We start from the raw sequence: 24,192 nt of genomic DNA on the forward strand, positions 1-24,192 counted from the left end.
TCCACTCTCATTTCTAATTTTATTTATTTGAGTCCTCTTTTTTTTTTCTTGGTAAGTTTGGTTAAAGGTCCATCAATATTGTTTACCTTTTCAAAGAAACAGTTCTTGGTTTCATTGACCTTCTGTATTTTTTTTTTTTACCTCTATGTCATTTATTTCCACTCTGATCTTTATTGTTCTTTTCCTTCTACTCCCTCTGGGCTTTACCTTCTGTTCTTTTTCTAGTTCTTTTAGGTGCAGGGTTAAGTTGTTAATTTGAGCTTTTTCTAGCTTCTCAAGGTATGTTTATAATGCTATGAACTTCCCTCTCAGGACTGCTTTTGCTGTGTCCCGGAAATTTTGAGTTGTTCTATGTTCATTTTCATTTGTTTCAAGGAAGTTTTTTTAAAATTTTTTTCTTGATCTCATTGTTAACCTATTTATTATTTAATAATATGCTATTTAGCCTTCAACTGTTTAAATGTTTTTGTTTTTCTATTGTAGTTTTCTATTTTCATGTTGTTGTCAGAGAAGGTACTTGATATGATTTCAATCTTCTTAAATTTATTAAGACTTGTTTTGTGTCCTAACATGTGGTCTATCCTAGAAAATGTACCGTGAGCACTTGAAAAGAATGTATATTCTGCTGCTCTGGAGTAAAAGGGTCTAAAAATATTTGTTAAATCCAGTTGATCTAATGTATCACTTAAGTTGATCTAATGTGTGCTGTTTTTTTTTTTAATTTTCTGTCTGGAGGTTCTATCCATTGATGTTAATGGGGTATCAAAACCCCCTACTATTACAGTTTTGCTGTTGTTCTCGCCCTTTCATCCATCAAAATCTGTTTTATATATTTAGGTGCTCCTATATTAGGCACATATATATTTATAATAGTTATATCTTTCTGTTGTAATGCTCCTTTTATCCTTATGTAGTGACCTTCTTTAGCTCCTAATACAGCCTTTGTTTTAAAGTTTATTTTGTCAAATATTAGTATTGCTATCCAGCTTTTTTTTTTCCTGTTTGCATGAAACATTTATTTCCATCCCTTTACTCTCAGTCTATGTGTATCTTTTGTTCTCAGGTGGGTTTCTTGTAGACAGAATATATACATATCTGTTTTCTTATCCATGCAGCTACTCCTCTATGTCTTTTGATTGGAACATTTAATCCACTTACATTTAAGGTTATTATTGATATGTAATTGTTTATTGCCATTTTATTTTTTAGGTCTATAATTCTTTTATTCTTGATTTTTTTTTTTTTTTGCTCTATTTACAGCAAGCCCCTTAAAATTTCCACTAATACTCGTTTGGTTGTAATGAATTTCTTGGGTTTTTTTTTTTTTTGTCTGGGAAGCTTTTTATTTCTACTTCATTTTTAAACAATAATATTGCTGGATAAAGAAGTCTTGATTGTAGGCTCTTGTTTTGCATTATTTTGAATATTTCTTGCCATTCCCTTCTGGCATCAAGATTTTCTGTTGAAAAGTCAGATGTCATCCTTATGGGGGCTCCTCTATAGGTAATTGACTTCTTTTCTCTTGCTGCTTTTATTATTTTTCTTTATCTTTTAACTTTGGCATTTTGGTTATGATATGTCTTGATGTAGGCCTTATTGGGTTTCTTTTTATTTAGACTCTCTGTGCTTTTTGAACTTATGTGACTTTTTTTTCATCATTTTAGGAAAGTTTTCAGCTATAATTTTTTCAAACAGGTTCTCTATCCCTGTTCTTTCTCTTCTTCAAAAACCTCTATGATGCAGATGCTATTTTTCTTCATGTTGTCACAGAGTTTTTTTTATTGTTTTCTTAACCTTTTTGAGCTTTTTTTATTTTTGCTGCTCTGTTTCTGCGTTTTTATTTATCTTGTTCTCTAATTTGCTGATTTCATCCTCTGCTTCATCCAGCCTGCTGCTGATTCCTTCTAGTGTATTCTTCATTTCTGATATTGGAATTGCCATTTCTGATTGATTTTTTATGATTTCAGTGTCCTTTTTGATACTTGCTATTTCTTTATTTAGGTGCTCATTAAGTTCATACATTGTAGCTCTGAGTTCCTTAAGCATCCTCACAATCATTATTTTAAATTCTGCATCTGTTAACTTGGATACTTCCATCTCATTCAGTTCTTTTTCTGGGGATTTTTCTTGTTGATTCATATGGTTTACATTCCTCTGTCTTCCCATTCTTTCTGTATGTGGTTTGCAAGCTTGTTAGAGTTGTGGATCTGAGATTGGTTTATGGCATATGGCTTCTCCTCCAGGCCTTATCCCTCAGCCTCTGGTGGTTGCTTGGATTTTAATTCTCCTTAACTAGTAGAGCCATTTAAAACTTTTAATTTCCCTGCTGTTTGTTTGCTGAGTTCAGCAGGGAGCTTCTGTGTTTGCTGATTCCAGCAGGGAGCTTCTATGTTTAAGAAGGGGGAAGTGGGTATATCTTGTTTTTTGTTCCCAGTTGAAACTCTATCCAAGAATGTGGTTGGTGTGACCTCTGAGAACCTTAAGGTATGGTCTGCCCATTGCCTCTCCGAGGGTGGGGCACATTCTCTGTATGAAGGGGGAAGTGTAGCTCAGGTCTCCTCAGAAACCTGAGTTACTGCCCCTCCCCTTTACTTTCTTTTTTCTGATCAACCTTTCATGCTTATTGGAGCTGAAGAACTTTTTGGAGGTGGCTCCACACATCCAGGGTCAACTGGCTCCACACTAGGCTTGTGCAGGATGGAGGGAGCAACACCTCCTCTAGCTATAACCGCCTCGGCACTGGAGAATGACTCAGCTCAGGCTTTCTTCTCTTTTTCACTGTTTGTGTGCCTGTGTTTTGATCTCCCCACTCTCCTCATGCAAGACCAGTCCTCTCAGCCCTTCTCACCCCCTGAGCCCCAGGGAAGTGGCTGTGAGTGATATTTTCTGTGCTGGCCCTTTAAGGCTGTAACTCCTTTTGCCAGCCGCATCCCACAGACAGAACTCTCACTCTTCTCCCTACTCAATGCTGGCAGGTTGTCTTCTCCAGTCCTTGGGTTTCTAAGCTGGGGCTCCGGTTCTAGGACTGAGGACTCCCATCTCTTAGGGTCTCTCTCCTCTCTATGAGAGACTTTCTGTACTCTCATCCTCAGTCTCAGCCTCCTCTTGCTCCTGGGAGTGGGGGAGCCCCCATTGCATCCCCATACTCCCTGCCAGGCTCAGTGTGGATTCTTCTGTGCTCCTTGGCTTTCAAGTCTTGTTCTTTTAGTCCAAAGTTGGTTTTTCACAATGACTGTTCTTAAATTAATTTGTAATCCAGTTTGGTCACTTGAGGTGGCAGTCTGTGCATCTGCCTACTCTGCTGCCATCTTGGAATCTCTCTATTGAATTTTATTTTGATGTGTTATTCTCTCTGGGCATCAGATATCAAACTTTTCATTACATATCTGAAGAAGTTACATCACAAGTAAGCTTGAACAAATTTATTATTAAGTTTTTCATAATAAAATAAAAATAAAGAAAGAAAAAATCCAAAGCAATAAGAAATTGTGGGAGAAAAAATTATGGATACATACTACAATAGAGAAATTATTGCAGTTATGTAAAGTATGTCTTTCAAGGGTATTTTAAAGGATCATTTGTTCTCTACAAAGTCTTTGTGATCACATTATTTACAATGTGAGAAATTAAGAAAAAACAGCCCAATATTCTAGATTCCAATGCATAATTTAATGTCCTTATTTTTCTGTGATGGATTGCTTTTACTTCTCTCTTTTGGAGAAGGGGTTTTAAATTTATGAGAAACACTTTTGAGGAGAGAAAAATAAAGAAGTAAAGAACTACATAATCAAAGCCCCATTTTAGTTCATTAGTTAAGAGACATTTCCATACAACAGGTTAGTCAAGGTGTGTATCTTGCTCACAGCAACCTTTTGAGGAGAACAAGAACACCCATCAACCTGCTTTGATGAAAGATCCCATGCCTGCCATTTACTATAGTACTTCTTCTTGCCCTTGGGGATTATAGCTAATTGGTTGGTCAGTACCACATTCAATAATTAATCATATAAACTGATCAATAACATGTGGTGTGCTTTTTCTTTAAAAGTTTATTTTTGCCTGACCCATGGTGGCATAGTGCATAAAGCGTAGACCTAGAACACTGAGGTCACTGGTTTGAAATCTTGGGCTTGCCTGGTCAAAGCACATATGGAAGTTGATGTTTCCTGCTCCTCCCCCTTCTCTCTTTCTTTCTCAGATGAATAAAAAAATAAAAAAGTTTACTCTATGTAAGAACAGCAGTAATTAACATAATTTATTTGAGGAATGTGAACCAAAAATGTTAGACTTGTTACCTTGGTTGCAGGAAAATTCAAAGCTAAATAACAAAGAAATCAGAAAGTATGGAAGACAAGTAAGGCATGGTCAACAAGAGCCATGAATGTGTTAGCATTTCCAAAGACAAGATCATCAACTTTGCCATCCTTGTATATAGATGCCTCTTTTGTCTATTAAGAAATGGAACCTATTCCCTGCTTTTCTTACATCTAGGTTTTCTGCATGATTTACTCTGATGAGTAGAATGAGATAAAGCTTGGAAGATTCTGCTTTTGTTCTTGAAGTGATTTGCCACCTAGGAAGGCTGAGTGCTTAGTGACCACCATGATGAGAGGAAGCCCAGGCTACTGAGGGAGAAGAATCACATGGAAGAGTACTGTGATACCAGACACGTGAATGCCTTCTTAGACTTCACAACTTAACCCAGCTAAAGGCAGTCAATGCAACAAGGCAGTGCCCTGTGGAGCAGAACAGCCATGTAGCTGATTCCTGTCAACCCTCCAAATTATAAAAAAAATAATAAATGGAGGTTGTTGTGTATCGCTAAGTTTTGGGATTGTTACATAGCAATAGATAAATATGGGCAATGAGTAAGAAGACATGATTAAGCAGAAACCAAAATTATTAGAAATATGTCCTGAGGAGAGACTGTTTATTGATAAAGCCAAACAAACAAACAAACAAACAAACAACAGTTCAGGTTGCAACAGAGATGAGCCAAGAAGCTTTAAATGGCTGAATCCTCATAGGAAAGCAAAGTCTGTTGCTGGTGAAGGGAGTTAGCAGTAATTGTGAATACCATCAGTCTTCATCTATTGGTTATTTAAAAACTTTCTGTTGAGATAATTATTCTTTCTCTTCTTACCTTATTTTCCACCTAAATGTGTGGTTTGGCATCTCTATTTCAATACTGGCAAATACAAAATTAACAGCCTTTACACTAGTTCAAAAAGGAAAACGAGGAGAAAGAATATGGCTAAATTAAGTCTACAGATGAAGAGGTTAACTTTGTCCCAGAGCTAAGAATATAAGAGAGAGGGTGAGAGAGAAAGGGAGAGGGAATCCATGATGAAAGACAGATTTATAATTTAATCTCGAAAGTGATGTACTGTCAGTTTTAGCATTGGTGAGAGGGGACGTACATAAAGGTGTTGATACCAGGAAGTAGAAATCACTGGGGGTCATCTTGGAGATTGGCTACAATAAATGGGCATGTGATCTAGGGCAGTGGTCCCCAACCATTTTTGGACCATGGACCAGTTTAATGTCAGAAAATATTTTCATGGACCAGCCTTTAGGGTGGGACAGATAAATGTATCATGTGACCGAGACAATCATCAAGAGTGAGTCTTAGATGGATGAAACAGAGGGAATCTGGTCATTTTTTAAAAATAAAATATCATTCAGACTTAAATATAAATAAAACAGAAATAATGTAAGTTATTTATTCTTTCTATGCAGACTGGTACCAAATGGCTCACGGACTGGTACAAGTCCGTGGCCCAGGGGTTGGGGACCACTGATCTAGGGAATAAACATAAGTTAGAGTAATTTTTAATATACTTTCCCTAGATAAAAATATTAAATGATTTCTAGACTTTCTCTTAAAATAATCACTGATTATTGAAGTAGATTATGATGCTTCTTCAACCTTTTCCGTCTTCTGATTTTCATGCCTTGGTGAAAGCACTATGGTTTCCCATGACTGATAGTAAATGTTGACATATATAGAACAAGTCATATGTTCATTATTAGCATTCTTGAAAAATGGGAATTGAGTACTTAACTTTATTTATCAAACACAGTTTCATTCTTTTGAGCTGATTACTGTTGGAAATATTTATTACAGATAAACAAGGCATTCTCACACAATAAGCTCTTATAGTGATGCATCGTATAGTGACCCAACCTCTGCAGCAAGATTGCTCAAATTAATCTCCACACTTCTCTATACCAGGATGGCTCCACTGTATGTTTTTCCTACAACATTGCATTTATGCCTGAGTTGTAATTTCTCCTCATTTTCACTGACACTGCCTACTGCAGGCCTGATAGCCTTGTGCATCATACTTATTTTGACAAGGACAACCATTATGACTACTTTCTCACTTATGTCCTGAGAGACAGAGGAACTGGACGTGGCCAGCTGCTCCTGCCTAAAGTAAGGGCACTTTGTCTTCATGTATATCCCTCACAGGCACACCTTAGAAGGGAGTTGCTAGTTCCCTTGTATCTAAAAGGATGTAGAAAACAAAGATGCATTATTTCTGATCATATTTTAGATTTAACCATGTATATAATGTGAAAAATTATTTCTATACCTGACTCATACATGATTACAGCAGACCATGGAAGATGGTTACAGTACAAAGGGTAGAAGTAACAAACCCATGCTGACTTATTTTTATGTAACTTTAACATTAATATATGGTTATGATATTATTTATGTCAAGTTCAAAACCAGGTAAAACTAACCTATGAGATTGGTGGTCAAACTATTGATTCTTTTAGGGGTGGCATCGACTCTAATAGGCTGAGGACTCTGTATCATGCTGGTAATATTTTCCGTATTTTGATTTGATCAGCAGTTACACAGGTATATACATATACAAAGCTTATTAAACTATCTATTTAGGCTTTTATATTTTTTATAGATATCTTAATTTAAAATATAATAAAATGAAAAAAAAGTAATACTGGGTTAAATTTACAAATGCCACATCAGATGAAACACCAGGACAACAGACACAAATCAAGACTAAATCAGGATTTATGCTCATCATTTTATAAACCAAGAGTCACAGAACTCTAAAAAATGTTTTTTTTTAATGATCTCTTTCAATTTTTCAGTACTGCCTCTTATAAAATGTATAAATATAGGGTGATGGAAGATGATTTGACTTTGGGTGATAAGCACACAATACAGTCAAAGAGTTCAAATGCTATAGAGATGTTCACCTGGAACCTATGTACTCTTATTGATCAATTTTTACCTCATTAAATTTAATTTTCTAAATAAAATAAAAAAATATTATGTGACCTTAGCATTTCCTTTGGAGAAATCAATTTTATAGATATTGTATAGTTTAAATATATTTTCAAGTATATACAAATCTAAATGCTAATGCTTAGGATGTTTATCACATTGTTGTTTATTCTAGCAAAAAATTAACTATAAGAGCACATTGAGGAATAATGGTATAGTAATATTCCATATAACTATTATATACAGCCATATGTGTTCATCTAATAAAACCTTATGATTCATGAAAAAAATGTATTGCTGTCATAACACATGTAAAAAAAGTCATTATAACCAAACACACAACAATCAAGTGTCATATATACAGGTGTGTTTCACATTACCTAACCTTGAAATATCAAAAATAACTTCACAAAGAAAAAATGTCAAGGATAATTACATAATTGTAGGAACCTACAACTAAGATGCTTGGTCTCTAAATGGATAGTGTTTAGTATTAAACTTGCATATAAACTTTTCATTATATATTTAGTGACTAAAGTAAGATATGCTTACTTGTCAGATTCTTGATAACACTTGGTAATTCTACAGACTTGATGTTCTAATTCTATAATTTCTGGAAAATAAAAAAGGAACTTGAGTGTGGCCATAGTTGCATTGCCTCTCTAAGATGTGGCAAAGTGCTGGGAGCAGGGAAACAAATGTATAAATCAGTGTTTTATTTCCATTTATGTCTTGAAAGAAAATTATTTATTACTAACATATAACTTTATCTACATGGAACTTTCACTTATAAAATCATAATTCATTGATTTTGAAATGAGCACTTGAGACTGATGATTCCCATTAGATGGAAACCTAATGCCACATGGAAATTAACACAACTTATTACCAAATAATACTTTGTACTGATCTGGCTCTTTATGCTTTTCACAGTGTCCACATTTTATAGTCTTTCCCTGACTCTCAAAATAACTCTGTGTGATTGATCGGCATAACAATACCTGACTTCAAACTCTATTATAGGGCCACGACAATCAAAACAGCATGGTATTGGCAGAAAAATAGACACTCAGACCAATGGAACAGAATAGAAAGTCCAGAAATAAAACCACATATATATAGTCAAATAATTTTTGATAAAGGGGCCAACAACACACAATGGAGAAAAGAAAGCCTCTTCAATAAATGGTGCTGGGAAAACTGGAAAGCCACATGCAAAAGAATGAAACTGGACTACAGTCTGTCTCCCTGTACAAAAATTAACTCAAAATGGATCAAAGATCTAAACATAAGACCTGAAACAATTAAGTACATAGAAGAAGACATAGGTACTCAACTCATGGACCTGGGTTTTAAAGAGCATTTTATGAATTTGACTCCAATGGCAAGACAAGTGAAGGCAAAAATTAATGAATGGGACTACATCAGACTAAGAAGTTTTTGCTCAGCAAGAGAAACTGATAACAAAATAAACAGAAAGCCAACTAAATGGGAAATGATATTTTCAAACAACAGCTCAGATAAGGGCCTAATATCCAAAATATACAAAGAACTCATAAAACTCAACAACAAACAAACAAACAATCCAATAAAAAAATGGGAAGAGGATATGAATAGACACTTCTCCCAGGAAGAAATACAAATGGCCAACAGATATATGAAAAGATGCTCATCTTCTTTAGCTATTAGAGAACTGCAAATCAAAACGGCAATGAGATACCACCTCACACCTGTTCGATTAGCTGTTATTAGCAAGTCAGGTAATAGCAAATGTTGGAGAGGTTGTGGAGAAAAAGGAACCCTCATACACTGTTGGTGGGAATGTAAAGTAGTACAACCATTATGGAAGAAAGTATGGTGGTTCCTCAAAAAACTGCAAATAGAACTACCTTATGACCCAGCAATCCCTCTACTGGGTATATATCCCCAAAACTCAGAAACATTGATACGTAAAGACACATGCAGCCCCATGTTTATTGCAGCATTGTTCACAGTGGCCAGGACATGGAAACAACCAAAAAGCCCATCAATAGATGACTGGATAAAGAAGATGTGGCACATATACACTATGGAATACTACTCAGCCATAAGAAATGATGACATCGGAACATTTACAGCAAAATGGTGGGATCTTGATAACATGATACGAAGCGAAATAAGTAAATCAGAAAAAAACAGGAACTGTATTATTCCATACGTAGGTGGGACATAATAGTGAAACTAAGAGACATTGATAAGAGTGTGGTGGTTACGGGGGGGAGGGGGGAATGGGAGAGGGATAGGGGGTGGGAGGGGCACAAAGAAAACAAGATAGAAGGTGACAGAGGACAATCTGACTTTGGGTGGTGGGTATGCAACATAATTGAAAGACAAGATAACCTGGACTTGTTATCTTTGAATATATGTATCCTGATTTATTGATGTCACCCCATTAAAAAAATAAAATTATAAAAAAAAAAAAATAACTGTGTGAGAGACAGAGTAACTCTTATCTTCACATATTTGAGGAAACTGAGGTTCAAAGGCTAAGCTTGGAATGACCTTAAGGAGGTTCAACTTCAGGATATTGCTGTCTTGTCAATTATACCATACTCCTGCCTTTTCTTAGATTTCCTTTATCAATTACATCAATAAGAAAGAATGTCGTAAGGGAAACAAAAATTATTAGATCTGACAGCAGAAACATAAATACCCTTTTTTTTTCTAATTTATATTCCCATGTTTGTTTAACACTAAAGGTTAAGCTGAAAGTCACAAACTGTATTTTGGCTTTAAAAAAGAATCCTTTATATTCTCTACTGACCAAAAAGGTCATTGTGGTGCAAGTCTTATGTGCACTGTTTAAGCTCTTTCCTGGTCAATTCACTGGCCTTCTATCAACTTGAAACTTTCCCTACCAGCTCATAGTGAATCTAGTCTACTTACTAATTGCTCAGACCTCAGAGACAGAGAATTCTGAATCCTACTTGATATCTTTTGAAATTCAAGAGAATCAAAGCTGCTTATATTCTCTCGACCCCAAACTATCACAGATCAGCAAACAAGAAGTAGAGTGTAGAGGTAATGGCACTGGAAACATGTCCAATTAGTAGTGCAACAAAGGGTTGAACAAGAAGTTCAAGAGGGAGACTAGAATCCACAGTCCAAAGGTTAAACTTTAAATACTAACTCTATCTGGGAAGAAAGACCTCATTAATTACCTGTCTTAGCCATGTGTAAAATGGAGAATATTAATGATTATTTACAGAATTACTGGGAGAATTTACTGTGGAAAATGTAGGCAAAGTACTTAGAACACTCTAGAAATGGCACTTATTATAACAGGTAGGATGGGAACATTAACCATAGGAAGGGTAAAACAAAAGTACTTTGAGTAATAAAGTGTGGGAAGTGTTATTCAAGAACAAAGGGAAGATCGACCACTTCCCTGCCTCTTTCTTGCTACCCTGAAATGACTGAATAATCTTTGTTTCCATAATGCTGTGTTTGCAAAGCTCTGTGATTGCATGCTCCAAATGATTAGAAAATGGCTGTTAATGAAAGATTTAGATCATTTTTATATAAGTAAAGTTTTCACATTTTGCATCAAAATTTATCGATTATGCATAAAGGGGTCAGGAAAGCCTTGTGGTTTTGTTAAATTGATCGGCATCTAATAACTTAATTATCAACAGAAGCAGATGTTACCTTAGTTGAAAACAAAACAAGTTATCTTATACACAGAAAAGAAAATTAAAGTATTGAGCACTGTGGAGATCTTTAAAATGACCATGCTGAAGCTCAAAGGAGAAACAACAGAACATCAGGACTCCTAATTCAGGCTCAACTCTATTTAATGTCCAAACGGCTTTCATCTTGAATAATTTTTACATTTCATTTGACTGCAGTTTAGGAGATGGTGCCTATGTACACACACACACACACACACACACACACACACACACACGAATTTCAGTAATATTGAAATTTAGAAGGAGATATTGAGGTATTGCCTTCTTTCAGATTTCTATCTGAATTGTGATCTTGTTTGTCCTAGGAAAGGCAGTAGCATTGCCCACCTCTGATCAGTTCTCCTTGTGTAAGTCATCAGTAACACAAAAATTCCCAGAATTTTCTCCTTTTCTGGTGTCCTCAACTTTTTCTGAGAGCAGTTCCTTTCAGTTTATTTATTTATATTTTTACTTGAATTTATTGGGATAATAAATACAGGTTTCAAGTGCCCAATTCTACAAGGCATCATCTGTATGCTGTACTGTGTTCATTCCTCAAGTCAAGTCTTCATCCATCATCATTTATCCCCTATACCCTCCTCTACTTCCCCTATCTTCCACAATATTGTCTGTGTGCATGAAGTTTTTTTTCCTTTTTTTTGTCCCTTTGTGCTCAATCCCTCCACCTTTATACCCATCCCTCCCAACAGCTGTCAGCCTGCTCTCTATGTATGAGTCTGTCTTTATATTGCTTGTTTGTCCATTTTGTTCATTAGATTTCACATATGAGTGAAAGCATGTGGTACTTGTTTTTCTCTGACTGACTTATCTCACTTAACAGGTCCATCCATGCTGTCACAAAGAATAAGATTTCCTTCTTTTTTGTGGCCACATAGTATTCTATTGTGTAAATGTACCAAAGATTTTTTTTAATCTACTCATCTACTGATGGGCAATTGGGCTGCTCTCAAACCTTGGCTATGGTAAACAATGCTGCAATGAACATGGGAGTGCACATATTCTTTCAAATCAGTGTTTTTGGTTTCTTTGGATAAATTCTCAGAAGTGAAAACACTGGGTTGTAAGGCAGTTTTGTTTTTAATTTTTTGAAGAAACTCTGTGTTGCTTTCCATAGTGGCTGCATCAATCTGCATTCTCACTAACAGTGGAAAAGGGTTCCCTTTCCTCCACATCCTCGCCAACACTTGTTTGTTGATTTATTGGTGACAGCAATTCTGACAGGTGTGAGGTGATACCTCATTATGGTTTTAGTTTGCATTTCTCTGATGATTAGTGACTTGGACTACAGTGAGCATCTTTTCATATGTTAATTGACCATCTGTATGTCCTCTTTAGAAAAGTGTCTTCATGAAAGAACATATTTGTGGATACATCTGATTAAGAGATTAATATCCAAAATTTATATAGAATTTATAAAACTCAACAATAAAATAACAAATAACCCAATTAAGAAATGAATGAACAATCAGTTTATTTTTTTTCCTGCTGCTTACTGTGTTAGTACATAATTTATTGATAATATTTTTCCTCTTTAGAGAGTTTCGGGCTGAGCCCTCCCTGACAGGCCATTTTTATCAGTGTGTCCTTGGCTTTCCTTTGTTGTGGATTCCGGCTCACCTCATGACACCACATCTCAATCTGCTGGGATAAACACTCTTCCTTATGACCCGCTCTGGAACTCTTTACCTTGACCATGCTGAGCCCCACTTCCATCTTGGGGGTGCATCTATTATGTTTGTCATAGAATCTGAAAGTGGGGCAGAATTTTTTTTAAATAAATCACAGTCCATAGTCATAAAATCACAGGAAACTAAGATAAAAAATGACCTTCGAGGTCATTTATTCCTAGCTCCTCTATCATGGATAGAGAACTGAAGCCAACCTTTGATAAGTGATAGGTTGATAATCATAGGAAAAGAGAAACTTTCAGAATTAGAACCTGAAAGTCTGCATTGAGTGGACTGAGGGGAAGGAGGTGGGTTTGGGAGCACTGCCGCCTCAGTAAGTATTGAGGAGCATGGTGATGCAGTCAGTGGAGCCAGTTGCACTGACATACAAAATTTAAGGTCATCGATGAGGACCAAGATTGATGGAGGGGCATCCCAATGGCACATCTGGGGAGGGAGACAGTGAAGGACTGTGGGGAGGGGAGGTATCTGGAGCTCAGCTGGAGAGTTGAAGGAGCACAGGGACAATGTCTCTCTTCCTTCTCATTCATGTTTATTATAGCAACTACTTTTTGAGAAGTTACTGAAATACTGTTTTAAGATGCCAATTTCTGTGAACACCCTTATCCTCACAACAACCCTGTGGGCAAGTGAATGGCTAGAAGCTGCCATTGTGGCCATCACATGCAGGTTAACATTAGATTTGAACAGATGGTAATGAAACAATGAAGCCTAAAACTGGTGGGCCATCAGCTTTAATCCTAGTTTGCACCCAGTGGGCAAGAAATAACACAGTGGAAAGACACTTTCCTTTCTGTTCAGGGCTCCCAAAGCCACTGACTTATCTGAGTTTCCTAAAATCAAAGGTTTCTAGCTCACCAGCCATATTCACCTCTATTTCCCATCTCCTTCTCTCTACACAAACTCTGTACAAACTGGCTTCTCCCTCAGCACTCTGCCATCTTGGCTGCTTCTCCTGGCCTCTTCCACGTGGCCTTTTTCTGCTCTCTCACAACATGGGCTCCTCCTAGAAAATAATCACTTTTTTCCCAGAACAACATAATCTCTCTTCCTTTTAAAACCTTTTGGAGCGAAAGCCCTCCCCCAACACACATTAATACAATCACGCCCATCCCAAGCAAGAAAGGTAATTAATACTAACACCTGGGCAATGGGCTTCCATGTGAGCAGTGCCATTTTTAACAAAGTGAACATAATATATTGTATCTTCCCAACAGCAAGCTTCTCTTTTATCAAGATTTTACAGATGAGGACTCTGAAGCCCAGAATAGGAGGTAGACTCATCCCCAGGAAAACTAGTTTCAGGGTCCCAGTTTTTAACCCCCAAATTGTGCTGCCTCTCTGTATCCCATTACCAGAATGGGTGCCTGGCACTTGATATGCATTTTATTAGTGGGTTTTTATCTGATATGAGCATGAGCCAGCATTTAGCTTCCATGAAGCTGGAAATTTCACTAACTATTCAAGGCCCACTTCAAATCCTTCTCCATACTTTCCCCTTTTCCCCACAAGTCCTGGTGATGCAAATCTGGAAAGGTAGAACTAATTTTTCAAAAACATAAAGAAATTATGATGGTATTCTGGGGAAGGAGAACACGCCACCTAGAGTAAAGAAGTGTGAGAGACTTCCAGTGCCATGCTACACTGTTTCATGCTGATGTTGTTGGCAGGGATCAACATGTGGGAATGAGTGTTGTGGTGATGTTAGCTTAAAGGACTCTTTGGAGGAGCAACATGCAGAAAAAGAGAATGGAGGGAGGGAGATAAAGGTTAAGCTACAAGATTAGTATGGATCAAAGTTTGTCACAGGTTTCATTCCTGGAAGCAGATGGTGAGTCCAAATTTTGTAGGCAGGGTATGATTTAGGGATCCATATTAGTGAAAGAGAGAGTGAGGATAGAAGATTGGGCAGCGGGAGAAACAAAAAGAACATCAGAGCTCTTCTGCTTTGGTTTGACATTGCCTGACAATCTGTCAGTGGATGTAGGTTGCTCTAGGACAGGTGTATCCTTGGACAGGCAGCCTCCAAAGGGGCTGGGAGCTGTCTGCTTACCATACTCTCAATAGCTTAGCCAGCAAGGAAAGAGATGGTGCTGCTCAGCTCTGTGTCTACCTAAGCACCTAATATAGGAAACACCAAGGTTTCTTATTTATTTTTCCATACCTTTACAGTCGTTACAGATTAAAATTGTGCAAAGTTTCAGAGTACCCACAGTTCATGGTCACACATGCTGCTCCTTATGATTCATGTCCCCACTTTGACCACACATCCCACTGCTTCCTGAACTTGCAACACAAAAAATGTCAGAGACCTATAGAGCTTTCCTAAAAATCAAGATCTAGTTGGGAAGAAAATACTTAAAAATTTAAGGACCTTTAGTTTTAATGTCTAGAGTTGTCAGAATTCTAATTATGACCAAAAAGGAGTAAACTCAGCATGGGTTGAGATGACTTGAGAATTTTAAGTGAGGCCATTTGGAGAATTACATTTGGATTTCTATGAATAAAATTGCTTGCACAAATAGTAGTGTCATATTATGGGACAAAAAATTATGTAGTCACTCACTTAGTATCAGTACCAAAGCTGAGTAATCACTACCAGGGTCAGAAATTGAGAAACTCCACAGAATTATGCCCAAAGAAACTTTAAATTTATGGTTAAACTTATTTAAAATTATATTTCAAAATATAATGTCAAAGTACTCTCTACTGTATTTTACTCTGAATGGTGAGAATTACAGTGACATGTAGTCTATATACAAAGATATTTGCTTTACAGCATGTGATTTCCATACAGATATTTTCCCCTAACATTTATCTGCACAAATTTTTAGCTAACCTATGTGCTACACAACAGAAGATGGGGTCAAATGGATCATAGATTTACATGTAAAGAAAACAGCAACCCTCTAGAGAGCATAATGATTTGTTCCAGTGAAGTGGAGTGAGGCAGAGAGAGGAAAGAAATGTTACAGGGTATTAGCTAATGCTGCTCAATAATTTACCAATCAATTAAAATGCCATTATTATTCTCCTTTGCTACACAGCTTCTATGATATTTAAAGGTCACATGGGCACTATCGGAGAGGACAGCTATTAGCATACACGTGAAAATAGCATCTCCAATTTCTGTAATAGGGTGTTAAGGACATTTGTGTCCTAGCTCAGGTTACACTTATCCACAAACAAGGGCAGATGATTGACAAATCTAGGGTACTAAAAGAAATGAGCAGGAGAATAGTACTCAAAGGGCTGATGGTGGTATGGATAATCAGAGGCAAAATGGCATTTGATATTACATAATATTTTGGCTCTTTCCAATTTGGGTCACAAGATTTTTGCCTGGAGGGGATCTTCAGAATCCTCTGCCTAGAGACCTTAAGATGGCAGCGGAGTAGGCAGATGCACAGACTCCCAGCTCACACCACAAAACTGGATTATAAACTAATTTATGAACAATCAGCATAAAAAATCATAACTGGACTACAAGAACAGCTTTCAAAAATCAAGGAGCAAAGAAGAAGGTACAACAAACCTGGTAGAGAGTGCCTGAACCTCCCCTGCTTACAGGAATGGGAAGTGGGGGGTGAGGCTGGGCTCTCACTTAAAGGAAAAGAGCAGCAGTAAATACTGATCACAGCCACTTGCCTGGTGACCAGGGAATGAGGTATGATGAAAGGGCCCACTTGTCTTCCAAAAGGAAAGGAGAAAGAGAGAGACAGAGGGTGAGGGGGAGAGCAATATAGGTGATGACATAAAAAGCTTACTCATTCAGTGCTGGAGGCGGCCATAACTGGGGGAGGGGTTGATCCTTCCAAAAAGCAAAATACAAAAGTATTTCCAGGTCACAGAGATAGAGACATCTCTCCAGCTCCAATCAGCACAACAAGTCACAACTGAAAACAAGAAGTGGGGAGGAGGGGCAGTAACTCAGGTCTCCATGGAGATCTGAGATACACCTTCCCCTACTGAAGCTGAGAAAGCAACCTGCCCCCAGAGAGATTAATTGGCAGAAGAGGACTTCAGAGCCTCAGGTACACCCACCACATTCCTGGATGCAGTTTCAAATAAGCCCCCTGCTGAGATCAGCAAACAAGACAATCACCTGTTAAGAAAACAAAAAAATCAAGACTTCAAAGTGGCCCAAATCCTAAAGTGGATTACAAATAATAGCTGATGCTGACCCAAGAAGACTTAGAAACAACACAAGTAAAAACTAGAGGGAGACAACACCAAGCCTAGACTCAACCAGCTCTACAAAGAAAACACCCAGACACCCAGGCACAATGAGAAGACAAAAAAGTGCAATCCAAATAAAACCACAAGAGAGACCTTCAGGAGATGAACTGAATGATATGGAAATAATCAAACTTCCGGATGCGGAGTTTAAAATAATGATTGTAAGGATGCTTAGGGATCTTAGAACAACAATGGATGGTCATCACGAACACCTAAATAAGGAAATAGGAAGTATAAAAAAGGATATTGAAATATTAAAAAAGAACCAGTCAGAGATGACAAATACAATATCAGAAATGAAGACCACAATGGAAGGAATTAAAAACAGGATGGATGAAGCTGAGGATCAAATCAGCGAGTTGGAGGACAACTGGAATGAAGGCATAAAAGCAGAGAAGAAAAAAGAAAAGAGACTCAAAAAGTCTGAGGAAACTCTTAGAGAGCTCTGTGACAACATAAAGAGAAATAACATCCGCATTATAGGGGTTCCTGAAGAAGAAGAGAAACAACAAGGGATAGAGGCTTTATTCAATTATATCATAGCTAAAAACTTCCCTAAATTAATGTAGGAGAAACTCTCACAAATTCAAGACGTACAGAGAACTCCACTAAAAGAAACCCAAAGAAACCTACACCAAGACACATCATAATTAAAATACCAAAGCTAAATGATAAAGAAAAAATATTAAAAGTTGTAAGAAAAAAAAGGCTATTACCTACAAAGGAGCCCCCATAAGGATGACATCAGACTTCTCAACAGAAGCACTTGAAGCCAGAAGGGAATGGCAAGAAATATTCAAAGTAATGCAGAACAAGAACCTACAACCAAGACTACTTTATCCAGCAAGGCTATCATTTAAAATTGAAGGAGAAATAAAAAGTTTCCCAGACAAAAAAAAAAACTTAAGGAATTCATTACAACCCAAACAATACTTCAGGAAATGTTAAGGGGCATGGTGTAAAAAGATCAAAGTGGGGAAAGAATATAGCAAAAGAGGAATACAGCTTTTAAAGAATAAAATGGCAATAAACAACTACATGTCAATAATAACCTTAAATGTAAATGGATTAAACGATTCGATCAAAAGACATAGGGTAGCTGCATGGATAAGAAAACAAGACCTATACACATGCTATCTACAAGATACACACCTTAAAACAAAAAATGCACATAGACTGAAGATAAAAGGATGGAAAAAACCATTTTATGCAAATGGAAATAAAAAAAAGCTGGGGTAGCAATACTTATATCAGACAAAATGGACTTTAAAATGAAGGATATAGTAAGAGATAAAGAAGGCCACTACATAGCGATAAAGGGAGCAATCCAACAGGAAGATATAACTATTATAAATATCTACACACCTAAATATATAAAGCAGACTTTGATGGATATAAAGAGCAAGATCAACAGCAACACTATAATAGTAGGGGATTTTAATACCCCACTAACATCACTAGATAGATCCTCAAGAAAGAAAATTAACAAAGAAACAGCAGACTTAAAGGACACACTAGATCAACTTGATTTAATAGATCTACAGAACCTTTCACCCTAAAGCAGCAAAATATACATTCTTTTCAAGTGCTCATGGTACATTCTCTAGGACAGATCACATGTTAGGGCACAAAAGTGGTCTCAACAAATTTAAGAAGATTGAAATCATATCAAACACTTTCTCTGATCACAATGCCATGAAACTAGAAATCAACCAAAACAGAAAAGCTCAAAAATTCTCAAACACATGGAAACTAAATAGCAGGTTGTTAAATAATGAATGGATCAAGAATGAGATCAAAGAAGAAATAAAAAAATTCCTAGAAACAAATGATAACGAGCATACAAGAACTCAAAATTTATGGGATACAGCAAAAGCATCTCTGAGAGGAAGTTCATAGCACTACAGGCACACTTTAAGAAGCTAGAAAAAGTTAAAATAAACAACTTAACCCTGCATCTAAAAGAACTAAAAAAAGAACAGCAAGTAAAACCTAAATGTAGTAGAAGGAAGGAAATAATAAAGATCAGAGCAAAAATAAATGACATAGAGACTAAAGAAACATTACAGAGGATCAATGAAACTAGGAGCTGGTTCCTTGAAAACGTAAACAAGATTGATGAACCTTTAACTAGACTCACCAAGAAAAAGAGAGAGAGGACTCAAATAAATAAAATTAGAAACGAGAGGGGAGAAATAACAACTGACACAACAGAAATACAAAGGATTGTAAGAAAATACTATGAAGAACTGTATGTCAAAAAACTAGACAACCTAGATGAAATGGACAAATTCCTTGAAACATACAATCTTCCAAAAAATCAGTCTGGAAGAATCAGAAAACCTAAACAGACCGATTACATCAAATGAGATTAAAACAGTTATCAAAAATCTCCCAACAAAGAAAAGTCCTGGGCCAGATGGCTTCACAAGTGAATTCTACCAACTTTTCAAAGAAGAACTAACTTCTATCCTTCTCAAACTATTTCAAAAAATTCAAGAGGAAGGAAGACTTCCAAGCTCCTTGTATGAGGCGAGCATAATTCTGATTCCAAAACCAGGCAAAGACAACACAAAGAAAGAAAATTATAGGCCAATATCCCTGATGAATATAGATGCTAAAATCCTCAACAAAATATTAGCAAACCGGATTCAACAATATATGGAAAAAATAACACACCATGATCAAGTGGGATTTATTCTGGGGAGGCAAGGCTGGTACAATATTCGCAAATCTATCAATGTTATTCATCACATAAATGAAAGGAAGGAGAAAAAACACATGATTATTTCAATAGATGAAGAAAAAGCATTTGATAAAATCCAGCACCCATTCATGATCAAAACTCTCAGCAAAGTGGGAATAGAGGGAACATAACTCAACATGATAAAAGCCATCTATGACAAACCCACAGCCAACATCATAATCAATGGGCAAAAATTAAAAGCAATCCCCTTAAGATCAGGAACAAGGCAGGGGTGCCCCCTTTCACCACTCTTATTCAACATAGTCCTGGAAGTCCTAGCCACAGCAATCTGACAAGAAGAAGAAATAAAAGGCATTCAAGTTGCAAAAGAAGAAGTAAAGCTATCATTATTTGCAGATTATATGATATAGTATATAGAAAACCTTAAAGTCTCAGTCAAAACACTACTGGACCTGATAACTGAATTCAGCAAGGTGGGAGGATATAAAATTAATACTCAGGAATCGAGGCATTTTTATACACCAACAATGAACAGTCAGAAAGAGAAATTAAGGAAAAAATCCCCTTTACTATTACAACCAAAAAAAATAAAGTACCTAGGAGTACAGTTAACCAAGGAGACTAAAGACTTGTACTCAGAAATTATAAAACATTGATAACAGAAATCAAGGAAGCCCTGGCCGGTTGGCTCATTGGTAGAGCGTCGGCCTGGAGTGCAAGGGGTTCGGGGTTTGATTCCCGGCCAGGGCACACAGGAGAAGCGCCCATCTGCTTCTCCACCCTTCCCCTTCTCCTTCCTCTCTGTCTCTCTCTTCCCCTCCCACAGCCAAGGCTCCATTGGAGCAAAGATGGCCCGAGCGCTGGGGATGGCTCTGTGGACTCTGCCCCAGGTGCTAGAGTGGCTCTGGTCGCAATAGAGCGAAGCTCCAGAGGGGCAGATCATTGCCCCCTGATGGGCAGAGCATCGCCCCCTGGTGGGCGTGTTGAATTGATCCCGGTCGGGCACATGCGTGAGTCTGTCTGACTGTCTCTCCCCATTTCCAGCTTCGGAAAAATACAAAAAAAAAAAAAAAAGAAATCAAGGAAGATACAAACCATGCTCATTGTTAGGAAGAATAACCATCATTAAAATGTCTATATTACCCAAAGTAATTTATAAATTCAATGAAATACCAATTAAAATACCAATGACATGCTTTAAAGATATAGATCACATATTCCAAAAATTTATACGGAACCAAAAGAGAACACAAATAGCCTCAGCAATCTTAAAAAAGAAGTATAAAGGGGGAGGTATCACACTTCCTGATATCAAGCTATACTACAAAGCCATTGTACTCAAAACAGCCTGGTACTGGCATAAGAACAGGCATATAGATCAATGGAACAGAACAGAGAACCCAGAAATAAACCTACAGCTCTATGGACAACTGATATTTGACAAAGGAGGTAAGGAAATACAATGGAGTAAAGACAGCCTCTTCAACAAATGGTGTTGGGAAAATTGGACAGCAACCTGCAAAAAAATGAAACTAGACCACCAACTTACACCATTCACAAAAATAAACTCAAAATGGATAAAAGACTTAAATGTAAGGCGTGAAACCATAAGGATCTTAGAAGAAAACATAGGCAGTAAGCTCTCTGACATCTCTCGCAAAAGGAAAATAAAAGACATGATAAACAAATGGGACTATATCAAACTGAAAAGCTTTTACACAGCCAAGGACAATAAGAACAGAATAAAAAGACAAACTACACAATGGGAGAACATATTTGACAATACATCTGATAAGGGGTTAATAACCAAAATTTATAAAGAACTTGTAAATCTCAACACCAGAAAGACAAACAATCCAATCAAAAAATGGGCAAAAGAGATGAATAGACACTTCTCCAAAGAGGATAAACAGATGGCCAATAGGCATATGAAAAAAATGCTCAACATCATTAATCATTAGAGAAATGCAAATTAAAACCACAATGAGATATTACCTCACACAGGTTAGAATGGTGCTCATCAACAAAACAACACAGAATAAGTGCTGGCGAGGATGTGGAGAAAAGGGAACCCTCCTGCATTGCTGGTGGGAATGCAGACTGGTGCAGCCACTGTGGAAAACAGTATGGAGATTCCTCAAAAAATTAAAAATCGAACTGCCTTTTGACCAGCCATCCCACTTTTAGGAATATACCTTAAGGACACCATAGAATGGTTCCAGAAGGAGAAATGCACCCCCATGTTTATAGCAGCATTGTTCACAATAGCGAAGATATGGAAACAGCCCGTGTCCGTCAGAGGATGAGTGGATTAAAAAGCTTTGGTACATATATACTATGGAATACTACTCAGCCATAAGAAATGATGACATCAGATCATTTATTGTACAACAACATGGATGGACCTTGATAACATTATACAAAGTGAAATAAGTAAATCAGAAAAAAACTAAGAAGTATATGAACCCATGCATAGATGGGACATAAAAATGAGACTCAGAGACATGGACAAGAATGTGATGGTAACAGGGAGTGGGGTGGAGGGGTGGTTAGGGGGCGAAGAAGGAGAAGGGGGAGTGGGCGGAGGGTAGGGGCACAAAGAAAACCAGATAGAAGTTGACGGAGGACGATTTGACTTTGAGTGAGGGATATCAGCATAATCAAAGGTCAAAATAATCTGGAGATGGTTTCTTGGATCATATGTACCCTGATTTTTCAATGTCACTGCATTAAAATTAATAAAAATAAGATTTAAAAAAAGAAGAAGAAAAAAGAATCCTCTGCCTAGACTAGACTAATGAGAGACGAGTGACTTGTTTGAAATCATACACAATCTAGCTGTAATCACAAATAATTTTTTAATCACTAAATAGCAATGGTCTTTTTTTGAGCATTTAACCTTTGTCAGGGACTGTGTCAGACATTTTGTATACATAATATCACTTATCATAATACCACAGGTAATGAACTATACTATCTTCATTTTATAGACAAGACAACTGAGGCAGAGATGCTAAGTAGCATGAAGGCAGCTTCATGAATAATGAATGATGAAGCACGGGGCCACTATTCTCAAAACTTCATAGCTCCCTTAATTAGTTAGACCTAGCCTGTTCTTTCTTTATTTCCCCACATACATGCTGAATTTTATTAACAAGTGATATTGTAAATGGCTTGTAGAGTTGATATGGACTTTTCATGTATGCATTTCACAACATAACCTCATTCACAGCTGGATATGCCTCATGTGTGTAGTAACTTCTCAGAGAGGGCTCAAATGGATATTTCAACTTCTACTTTGGAAGGCTGATCAACGAGAGACATGGCAACCTGTCCACAGTTTTTTATCCTTCCGTACTTTCTCAGTCTATGTTGATTGAAAATGTTACACACACTATAAACCACCATGGAAGAGATGGCTCAATCTGAAGGCCCAGGGCTCTCTCTGCATGAGCATCCATCTCAGTTATAGTTGACACGGTCATCTGATTATTCATCACATTGCAACACAACATACCACAGTTACCAAGCACTGCTTAGAATTCTTTATTACTAAAGAGTTTATCTCCTGAATTTTTTTTTTATCTGTATAGAAACACAATCTGACATTCCCTTTTAGTGCTGTAAGATCTCACAAGGATAAGGTTCATCAGTCAAGCAGAGTGGGACTGGCTGCAAAATTACCACCCCTTCAGCATCCTTTCTATTTCAGGTCTCTCTGCATTTCTTACCTTGCTCTGCCTAGGACATTTTCTTCTACAGTGGCCTTAGAAAGGCAGCCATGGTAAAGGCAAAGCTTATAGAGAATTTAGTATTATGAAAATGAGTTTGAGGTCCAGCTCTACTATTTAAGAACTTTGTGAGTTGGTGCCAGGCACCTACATAGGCTGAGTCATAATTTTTTCCTATGTATCATTTCAACTTTATCGCTTTGCTTTGTTTTTAAAAAATTAAATGAAGTAAATAAAACAGCCCTTGTTTTTCCTTATACACCATGAATTCCAATGATCTCAATTAAACTAGTTCTTTGGAGTTCATATGCTTTACTTCCTTGCTCTAAGTCCTCTGACACATGCTGTTCCTATTGCCTCTAAGGCCTTCATTGCTTCAACGGATGACAACCACAAGTCTCAGAGCATCAGAAATGGGTTAACAGCTCATGCGCGACAGAGAGAGACAATTAAAAACTCAAGGATTTTCAAAAAGCTCTCTTGTTTTTTCCGTACATTAATAAGATGCTAAAAGAGATAGTTGTGAAAAATAGAATTTTATCCTTTTATATTTTATTAATACATTTGATTTTCTCATTATGCTATTTAAGTGGCATTTAAAAATATCTTTATTACACAATATTTTAAATTGTAACTGAAATAAACTATGTGAAGCACTTCTGTCATTTAAAGGTGAATGTAGAAACTTGAAAAATCACTTGAATTTCTGATTAAAAATAATTGGGTTAAAAAAGAAATTATGATCATTATTAGTTGTGAAAAAATAGAAATTTATCTTAAATTTTCAATTATAAATTTAAAAGTGTAACCTCAAGAGTGTGCTTGAGAACGT

The sequence above is a fragment of the Saccopteryx bilineata genome, chromosome 5 (genome assembly GCF_036850765.1).
Source record: "Saccopteryx bilineata isolate mSacBil1 chromosome 5, mSacBil1_pri_phased_curated, whole genome shotgun sequence".
NCBI lineage: Eukaryota > Metazoa > Chordata > Mammalia > Chiroptera > Emballonuridae > Saccopteryx > Saccopteryx bilineata.